Source organism: Olea europaea, chromosome 7, assembly GCF_002742605.1.
Source record: "Olea europaea var. sylvestris chromosome 7, O_europaea_v1, whole genome shotgun sequence".
Classification (NCBI taxonomy): domain Eukaryota; kingdom Viridiplantae; phylum Streptophyta; class Magnoliopsida; order Lamiales; family Oleaceae; genus Olea; species Olea europaea.
Window position 1 is genome coordinate 17,177,634 of NC_036243.1, and position 11,632 is coordinate 17,189,265.

Below are 11,632 nucleotides of genomic sequence, written 5' to 3' on the forward strand. Positions count from 1 at the left end.
GGTTGTGCTTCATATACAGAATAGGAATGCCAGAATGATTCAAGAATAACTGGTGGTCCTGCAATGTACAAAAGCCCATTTCAGAGTTTTTTCATGTTTTATTATTAATCTTGTTCTGAATAGATGAAAGATGGAGGTGGGAGATAGCAAGTCGAGAAGTTCTAAACAAGAAAATTCAATCATGTCTTGCTATATGGCTCTTGAAATCAGAAAATTTTGGTTCCCAACTCAGGTGTATAATCGCGAGGTAATTTTCTCGATGTGTGTGTGATTGTTTGACTCTTTAAAACTAGCTAATATTGTGTGCCAAGCACACGACTTAATATTTTAAAGGGCGGAATGGGCATATTGATTTATCTTCATGTTATGATGCTAAAGTTTGCTATGATTCCAAAGCTGACAACTTTGTGGCACGTCTTCTTTTGTAGTTTTCTTTGTGTTCTAAACAGTGATTTGCACCTCTATTTTTGATGATCAAATGATTAAGAAATGCCACAATCTTATGAAGTTCCAATAAATTTTGTAGTCATTCGATGCAAGGAAAGCAGATGATAGAGGAAAATATAGAATGGAATAGATTAAGGCCACCAACTGTTGATACTCCTACAAATGTTCTTCATATTTCTGATTGTTTAGATGATCTTAAGCCATATGATCTTATTGAGATTCAGTGGAGAAAAGAGAAAGAGTTTCTATGACATATTTTTACATCATAACATTTATTTTCCTTGAAAGAAAATAAAGACATTTAAACCACAAATTTAAGTCAATTGTCAACCTAAAAATCCTTTTCAGTTCCATGAGAAATCTCTTTAAAGTATTTCACAATGAGACATCCCAAATGTAACCATTAATGAAACATTGATTTCTTATGAAAATATCACAAGTTGGTGGTTCAGAGTTGTTGGACATCTGGAAATATGCAATGGCCATGAAGTTAATTGTGTGTGTCATATTAATGGTAAGATTATCTTAGCAATCTTTATTTTCTGGTACACCGTATTGAATACTAAGCCAATAAGCCCCTAGTTCAACCTCATTTTTCGAGAAAGGATTTTGTAAACATTTTTCTAATGTTTTGATGTTTAGGAGAGATTAGACCTTTTTGGGATTTCAATATTTTTTTGTCACTCTGTGATTCTTTTATGTCTTAGCTTTCTCTTCTATAACTGATATTCTAGTTTAATTATTTAGAGGTTTACATGTTTTAGTGGATTAGATCCTTGGTTAACTTTGCAGTTGGTACTATGATATTGCCATTTTGTTTTTATGTTTATTTAGATTTATCTTTTGTTTTTGCTAATTTGAAAGTTGTGGTTTGTCTTTGATGCAGTAAATTAAGAATGAAGGCTCGCAGTTTAGAAGTAGAAAATGTTGTTACTTTTGCTTATACATTTTCATGCCATTATTTTAAGAAAATCTAGCAATGCAGAAGTGATCTTATCCTTTTATAAATATGATGTTTATTGTATTATGTTAGAAAAATGATGACGTTCTGTATCTCTATTCATATTTGGTAGAAGTTAAGTTGTTTCTAAGATATATCAGGTGGCAATAGGCAACTTCATTATGCATGCAGGGGAAAATGATACCATGCCGTTTACGTGGTTTTGAAAACGGCACCCTACCATTTTAATTAGATTAACAAGAATAAATTATCATTTTCACTCCAATACTTTCCACATTAGTTAACAAAACTTTCAAAATGAAAATTCAACAATCAGACAACTTGCTTTTTACTTTTTAGTTATTGTCATCCACAAATTATAATTTTTATTTATAGTTATTAGAGTTTGAGTTAATTTTGTACTTAGTGTAGTGTAGTTACTCAAGAGACAAGTGTGTTGTTACTCACACATGTTCAAACATAGGAAATAATTGATTTCATTTTTTTTTATAAAGATACGTGTGAACATAAAGTGAAACGGACAAGGATTTATTGAAATGACACCCATCTATTTAAAATGACAACATGTCGTATGGGTTTACAATATCTCGATTTCATTCCAAATGCAACGAAAACTTGCATTCCTTTATTTTCATGTGAATACAGGTGAAAATAAGGAGAAATAGACATGGTATTAGAAGAAATGGCACTTAGTCGTTTTGAAATGACAAGAAAGACTTTTACAAGTTAAAAAAAGCTAATTTATTGAGTATCTTAACTCATAATAAAATATGATGGAATTTGAATTCCTTATCATCTTTTGCAGTAAACTCTAGTGTAATTTTCTCACGATTTGGGTCTCGATTTCACTACTAAACAAATATTGGAACATGCTATGTTTTGTATACCTAAACGACAGTCATACTTGTAAAATGATAACGTGTTTTGGGTAACAGGTTCTCGATTTCACTTGTACATTACAGTGCTATGTTTTTGTAAACTCTGCCCCCTAAATGGCACCCCTACGTATAAAACGATAACATGCCGTTTTATTTTAGGAAGTCTCGGTTTCACTCCAAAACTAGTAAAATAGTGTTTCGAACATCATACAAAACTTGAACAAACAGAACCATTAAAATTTATTAGAAAACAACACAATTTAAATATTAAATTCAATAATTACATCAATATATCCATCAAAAGTGCCTATCCATACATAACAATTTGTCAAAATCATCAAAATGTATCAAAAACCATCACAATTTCAAGTTGATAGAATTCAACTTTACGTGTCTTTCTTCCCTCTCATGTTGATAGAATTCAACTTTTTTTACGTCTACTTTGTCGTTGATTCATAATCGTGTGAACTTTCGTATCGACCTTGGTATTCAAATGTAGTAAAAATATGCATTTGTTCATGTCATATGGATACTAGTAAATATAAAGTTAAACGAATATAAAAATAGTTGAAAAGACACAACCATCTAAAATGACATCATGCCATTTTACGTCATAAATAACTTGTTCGGGTTGAATGAGCAAAAATGATGTGAAATGAACATTGAAATAGAAAAAAATGCAGTCATACGACTAAAATGTTCACGTGCATTTGAGGTGACAGGTTGATTTTAGTACGAAACGTGCTATATTTTGTATACCCTAAACTGCAGTCATACTTGTAAAACGATCACATGTCGTTCTGGGTAGTGGGTTCGGATTTCACTTATATATGTTGAATGTTACACGTTCGATATTTTTTTATACCCTATACCCTAAATGGCATCCCTATGAGTAAAATGATAGTATGTTGTTTTGAGTCAAAGGTTCCCAATTTCACTCCAAAATTAGTAAAACAATGTTTGGAATATCATCCAAGACTATAAATATTGAAAAATTAAACGACAACCACACATTTAAACCATATACCCTAAACCCTAAACTCTAAGCCCTAAACCCTATACCCTAAACGATAACCATACGTTTAAAACGATCATATGTTATTTTGGGTAACAAGATATCGATTTCACTTCGAAACTAGTAAAACAGTGTTTGAGACATTATATATGTCTTGTATATATTGAACGACTATACATGCGATGTTTTGCATACCATACTTGTGACTTATGTTTTTCTTTATTATTAAGTTTAGTGTAGTATAGTTTCCAACTAATTATAAAGTGACTCGCTATAGTTTGAAGCAATGTGTCAACAAAATGTAGTTCAAACTTTTATCCTTAAACTTTCAAGTGGTTATGGGCGTAAATAAATCAAAACGAACATAAAATGAGTAGAAACATCACTCATACGCTTAAAATGACCAGATGCATTTTTGAGTCACGTGGTATCAATTTCACTCTGAAACTAGTAAAATAGTGTTTGAAATATTATACATGACCAATACACATTGAACTACTGCACGTGCTATGTGTTGCATACCATACTTGTTACTTACGTTTTTCTTTATTGTTAAGTGTAGTGTAGTTTCCAATCAGATTATAGAATGACTTGCTATAGTTTTAATCAATGCGTCGACGCTAACGTTGAAATGTAGTTGAAACTTTCATTCTTAAATTTTGAAGTGGTTATAGACATGAATAATCCAAAAGAAAGACTTTTACAAGTTAAACAAACTAACTTCGGAATTGGAGTTCTTTATCTTCATTTGCAGTAAAGTTTAGTGTAATTTTTTTATGAAACAATATTGTTGGTCACTATCGCGTGAACTTTATATTGATACTCAGGTCCAAATGTAAAGAAAACTTCCACTCGCTCATTGTCATATGCATACGTGTGAAAATAAAGTGAAGCAAATATGAAATTAGTTGGAATGACACTCAATAGTTTAAAATGGTAGCGTTTTAGATTGCGGGTTTTCGATATCCAAATGTAGTAAAAACTTCCATCCGTTCATTTCATATGGAAACGAGTGAACATAAAGTGAAATGAATACAAAAATAGTTGAAACAATACCTAACTTTTCATTAATATCATACTGTTTTGGATCACGGGCCTTGATTTCACTCTAAAACAAGTCGATAAGACTTGGAACATTTTAAACAACTTATACAAGTTAAACGAGCCAACTTGTTGAATATCTTATCTCATAATTAGAATATAATGAAATTTACATACTTTCGTTCATAGTTAAATTTAATACAGTTTACTCATAGAACAATAGTGTTGGTCATTATCGCGTGAACTTTATGCCAATACTCGAAACAAATATAATGAAAACTTCCATTCATTCATTTTCATATGCATACAAGTGAAAATAAAGTGAAACGGATACAAAATTAGTAGTAAAAACTTCCATCCGTTCATTTCATATGGAAACGAGTGAACATAAAGTGAAATGAATACAAAAATAGTTGAAACAATACCTAACTTTTCATTAATATCATACTGTTTTGGATCACGGGCCTTGATTTCACTCTAAAACAAGTCGATAAGACTTGGAACATTTTAAACAACTTATACAAGTTAAACGAGCCAACTTGTTGAATATCTTATCTCATAATTAGAATATAATCGAAATTAGCTTACTTACGTTCGTAGTTATATCTAGTTCAGTTTATTCACAGTATTGTATTGATCAATATCCTGTGAACTTTATATCGTTACTCGGGTCCAAATGTAATGAAAACTTTAATTCGTTCATTGTCATGTGCATACGAGTGAAAATAAAGTGAGACAGATGTGAAATTAGTTGAAACGACACCCAATCATTTAAAATGCCAGCATGACATTTTGGATTATGGAGTCTCAATTTCACTATAAATTAGTAAAAAATTGTTTACTTTAGTTAAAACGCCCTCAAATGGTTTATAATGATAGCATGTCGTTTTGGATCATGGACACTCAATAGCACTCGAAATATACTTAAAACTTGTTTTAATTAATTTTTATGTGGATATGAAGAAATATAAAATGATGCAAACATGAAATTAGTTAAAACGGCGTTCAATCGTTTAAAAAGGCAGTATGCCATTTTTCCCATTGGTTTTAAAATGTGTACGAAAATTTTGAATGAAAATGGGCATTTAAGTTTGGGGGATTTGGTAAATTTTTGTTTCAGATTGGATATTTTGGATATTTCAAATGAAGGTATGGCTTGAAATAAACACCCAAACAATGGAATGAAAATTTTGATAATGTCATGATAGAGAGTGGATTTAAAATCAATGAGTGCGACAAATGTGTTTACGTCAAAGACACTAAAGATGTTTATGTCATTTTGTGTCTTTACGTTGACGACATGCTTTTTGTTGGTAGTGACAATAAGATGATCGAATCCACTAAAAATATGTTGAATTCAAGATTTGGTATGAAAGATATGGGTTTAGCTGATGTTATACTTGGAGTAAAAATCTCAAGAACATCATATGGGCTTGTTCTAAGTTAGTCACATTATGTGGACAAACTTTTGGAAAAGTTTATTAAGAATGATACTGGCTTGGCTCGAACACCGATAGATATAAGTCAACATCTATTTAAAAATAAAGATGAAAGTGTCTCTTAAGTAGAATACTCGAGAGTTATTGGAAGTCTAATGTACTTGTTGAGTTGTACAAGACCAGATATAGCCTACATAGTCTGTAAACTGAGTAGATACACGAGTAATCCAGGAGCTAATCACTGGAAAGGAATAGTAAGAGTACTAAGGTACTTAAGATATACTCGTAACTATGGACTACATTATACCAGATATCCAGTGGTCATTGAAAGATACAGTGATGCAAATTGTATATTTGATATAAAAGACTCAAAGTCCACCAGTAGATTTGTGTTCACATTGGGAGGTGCTGTCATATCGTGGAAATCCTCTAAGCAAACAGTTCTAACCAGATCTATGATGGAATCTGAGTTTATAGCTCTAGATAAATGTGGTGAAGAGGCCGAATGGTTGCGCAACTTCTTAGAGGATATTTCAAGATGGTCAAAACCCATGCCAGCGATTTACATATATTATGACAGTCAATCAGCAATATGAAGGGCACAGAGTAACATGTACAATGGTAAGTCTAGACATATATGTCGAAGATACAATACCATAAGACAATTACTCTCAATTGGAGTTATCACTATTGATTATGTAAGGTCAAAAGATAACATTGCGAATCCGCTAATCAAAGGGTTAAATAGAGAGTTAGTTGGAAAGTCATCGAAATGAATGAGATTTAAGCCCTTGAATGGATAAGTCATTACAAAAGAAACCCAACCTAGTTGACTGAAGATACCAAGATCTAGGTTCAAAGGGACAACTTAATTGTAAAGACTTAATAAAATCACTGTGGAGGTGTTTCATTCTGTCCATTCCTATGATGTAACAGTGATGCCCGTAAAGATGAAGGATAAGCAATAGGCTTTTAATGATTTTTATGCGTCGAAAATTGAGCCAAGTAATGCGGGTTACTTGTAATAAGAAATCACCTATGTGAGAGAGAAGTGGGGCCGCTTCTAAGAGAATTGTGTGGGGCTCAATTCTTAAGAACTTTCACAGAACCAGGCATATGTTCATGGCCAAAACAAACATAATAATGAGAAATGATCTGTGTTATGAAGAATTCTGTGTGGAGTATATCATTGTTTACATAAATGGCAGAACAGTTCAAGGACAATACGTCTACTGGTCAGCTAGTAAAGTAAATATACTTTCACAAGGGAAGGTTCAAAGGGTAATACCTACCTATTCTATACATGCTTTAACTGTTGAACTTTATCACCTAATCTTGTGTCTCAAGGTCGCCAAGTCTTGTGTCTCACGGTATCATGTTTCTCCCAATTTTCATTCATGTGGGGGATTGTTGGAAAAAATGAGTAAATGACTCATTTTTGGCAAGATTTTCGATGGAATCCGTTGGTCCAATTTGGAATATAAAAGTTGATTCGTGTTCTCCTCCATGAGAGCATCAAAATCATATATTTATTTGCCAAAAATGAAGTTTGAGTGAATGAGTAATTGGAGCTCAAAGATGACCATTGGAAGATGGTTTATGTGGAAAAATAAAACTAGTCCCACGTAGAAAAATGAAGAAAGTATGAACCAGTTTATATAGGATTACACTTTGGAAGGGTGTAATTATGTGTAGCAAAGAGGCTCTTTCCACTTGTGCATCAAGGGGGTGATCATAGACCGAAATTGCCTTCGGACCTTGAACTTGTGTGCGTATAAGAAATGTCGGACCGAACGAAGCAAAAAATTGGCTCGTTTGGAGTGTCCATGTTTTGCAATTTTTTGCTTTCTTCAACTGACCTTGAATTTTCGAAAACTGCCAAAACTCACAGAAATTGAAGCAACTCTAGTGTTTATTTCTATGGAGTTAATAGACAGATTTAAACTTATATAAAATATCATTTTTCCAGCAGTTCCAATAAATACGAAAACACACACGAAAATAGGAGGAAAACATTCTACAATTTTTTTTTTGTCTGCATCTCAATTTTTGTTCAGCGTCCTCACTGTGGTGATATTGTTTGGATACTAGTCAGTTCGCAAGAGTAGTATATGTGGTGCTTAGATTCTACGGATCATACCGTTGTATTCAAGGAAACAGACGCTCGGATTAGACCTCAAACACTTACAGTGAGGAGGCGAATCTGTTTTAAGAAAACTGTGTTCGCACAAGTCTCGGGTTGAAAATTAATCTACTATTTATTTATTTTGCAATTACACCTTTGCAATTTATTCTTGTAGATTTAATTATTTAGCGTAATTTGTCGTTTTATTATATTATCGTTCTATTTATGTTTATCAAAATTAATCTGCGTTAATTTCTATTTATGTTAAAAATAAAAATCTGAAAAAAAATATATTTTATAAATTTTGGTATTTTTATGTGTAAGTGAAAATGCGGTATATATGAAAAGGGTAAAGAAAATATGTGCAAATACGGTAAAAAGCATATACGATAGGAAGCAAATACAGTAGGCAGCATATACGGTATGCTTAAAATCGATATCTAAACTACATATATAGTATGCGATAATCCGGTTTAATTAGTACCACTATATTCCAACAACATTCTCTAAGGAGCCTAGCCGGCACGTAGTAGACGACGAAGGCCTATACCTAGAGCCATGAATAATAATCTCACCTCTAACCATTTACATTGGATTAGAAGTGTACTCTTAAATTAGAGCCCAGCAAGTACAGAAAATATTTGTGGCCCATTAAAGGGAACAAGTTTTCACATAAACTAATTATGGGTGATGATGACCTAATTGCAATACTTGGTATTCAAATGATATGGAATTTTCTCTGCTTTCTTGACTTGTAACCTAGACAGAGAAGGTAACACGACAGACTATTTTGCCAGAGCTACTGGGAAAAACTTGTTATGGGTTGAAATGATATTCGCTAACAGGGTGCTGCCCATGAGCCCATCAATGAAACATCTACATTGATATAAAATTTCGAACTGCCAAAATATCAATAGGGACTTGTGGCCAGCATCAAAGCCATCTTCGATTTGAAATGTGATTCTAAACTGGGTGAAAATTGCCAAAGTTTGAATTTAATCCCTTCAATTTTGTCTGGTCAACCCGCATTAAACAAGTCTCAAGAAAGGGGTTTTCTCTCTGTTTTCTTCTTTTTAAAAAAAAGGTTGAATTCCAACCTTGAGGGCCCCCACCGTCCCGTCTCTAGAGCTTTGTGAGGGAGGTAAATCGCGGGATGTGCCTCAACAAGTCAGGGATCAAGAGCTGTCTGTACATTGCGCTTACAAGGAGTTCAATTCCATGTCTCAGGAATCGAGCCTCCACACTGCGGCTGCTAACAAGGCATGAGATAACCCCACTCCTGTTCTTTACACCACTATTTATTAAAAAGACACTTGCAATTCAATATCTTGAGTCCTCGACAAAGAAAAACTAAATTTGAACTTTCCCTTCACGTAAACCTAAACAACCTTGTAAGAAGGGGTCTACATTAGGCTACAGCTAATGTTTTGCATGTAATAATATCTCATTGTTTCTTTGAGTTATTCATTTAATTTTAACTTGATATTTTTTTTGAAATTTTTATTATCTATAATGTAACACAAAATTGTTGCGAATTTGTCCCCTAACAAGATATATCATAAACAAATAATATAATGAATGATAGAGTGTCATCCCAAGAATATTGATTATTGAATATATTAAATAAGTGCGTTTTAAACATTTTTCTAATCTTATAAGCTAGCAAAATATTGATTTACTGGGAGGAATTCTACTTAATGTGGTGAATATAATGTGTTTATAGTTTAAATCTCATATTTAAAGATGATTAATGTAAAATTTAATAGCTTTGGAGCACAAAAGGTTGAAAGATTCGAAACATGAACCTACCTGCTAAGTATGTGAGGAAATTAATGCATAAAGTTTGGAACGAAGATCTACATAAAGAAAATGATGTACCATTGAAAAAGTAACTGAATTTGGAATTCAATGCAAAAAAACTGATCGCATTTCAGAGTTGCGGATAAACAAATATGCACTTTTGAGGCTCGGGCCTAAAACTCGGACAAAAATAACAGATTGGCAGGTGCTATAAGTGCACGAAAACCTAGATGATGGACCAACTCGTACATTCTTGGAAGACTAAGGACCAAATTTAAAGGACTAACTTGAATATGCTTAAACATTAGAAGACCAAATTGACAAAAGTGAAAATTACATATACCCAGAATTTTAAAATACACAAGTGGAAATTGGGTGAAATAGACTCTTTCACAATACACTTTGCATTTTTAGCCTTTGACCGGAATAAAAATTTTAAAATAAATATATTAATTTCAAATTAATAAATTACCTAAATTACCCTCCTTCAACATCACAGAAAATTTCCCTTCCCCCTTTCCCAAATTGTTTGCAACCCTTCCGATCATTCTCTTCTCTATCCAATGCCACCATCGTCTCTTCCCATTTGGAACGCCACCACTCCAGAATCCTTCGCCATCTCCTTCTATTCTGTCATATCTTCTTCATCTAACCAGGTAGTTCTAAATACCACCGTCGTGAACCCGAACAATCACTGTTGCGAACAGACATTCAAGTAACCAATGTTTTGAACTTTAGAACCCCTTTTTTCTTGTACATAAGATTTGCTTTGCTTCTATGTCTGTATGTGATGTTTTCCTTCATATAAAGCAATGACTGCAATTTTTTACTTTGTCTTTTGAGGACGTAGCGATTTGATTTGTTTACGTAGTGAAAAGCAATATACATTCTTGAAAATCTTTCACCTACTGGGATGTGTAGTATGGCAGAAGTGTGTAAGAATTTGAGAGAAAAGTGTAAAAGTGATCATTTATAGAAGAATATATGAATCAAAAATGGGAAAGACTAGTTGGTGGTGCTTCATATACAGAATAGGAATGCCAGAATGATTCAAGAATAACTGGTGGTCCTGCAATGTACAAAAGCCCATTTCAGAGTTTTTTCATGTTTTATTATTAATCTTGTTCTGAATAGATGAAAGATGGAGGTGGGAGATAGCAAGTCAAGAAGTTCTAAACAAGAAAATTCAATCATGTCTTGCTATATGGCTCTTGAAATCAGAAAATTTTGGTTCCCAACTCAGGTGTATAATCGCGAGGTAATTTTCTCGATGTGTGTATGATTGTTTGACTCTTTAAAACTAGCTAATATTGTGTGCCAAGCACACGACTTAATATTTTAAAGGGCGGAATGGGCATATTGATTTATCTTCATGTTATGATGCTAAAGTTTGCTATGATTCCAAAGCTGACAACTTTGTGGCACGTCTTCTTTTGTAGTTTTCTTTGTGTTCTAAACAGTGATTTGCACCTCTATTTTTGATGATCAAATGATTAAGAAATGCCACAATCTTATGAAGTTCCAATAAATTTTGTAGTCATTCGATGCAAGGAAAGCAGATGATAGAGGAAAATATAGAATGGAATAGATTAAGGCCACCAACTGTTGATACTCCTACAAATGTTCTTCATATTTCTGATTGTTTAGATGATCTTAAGCCATATGATCTTATTGAGATTCAGTGGAGAAAAGAGAAAGAGTTTCTATGACATATTTTTACATCATAACATTTATTTTCCTTGAAAGAAAATAAAGACATTTAAACCACAAATTTAAGTCAATTGTCAACCTAAAAATCCTTTTCAGTTCCATGAGAAATCTCTTTAAAGTATTTCACAATGAGACATCCCAAATGTAACCATTAATGAAACATTGATTTCTTATGAAAATATCACAAGTTGGTGGTTCAGAGTTGTTGGACATCTG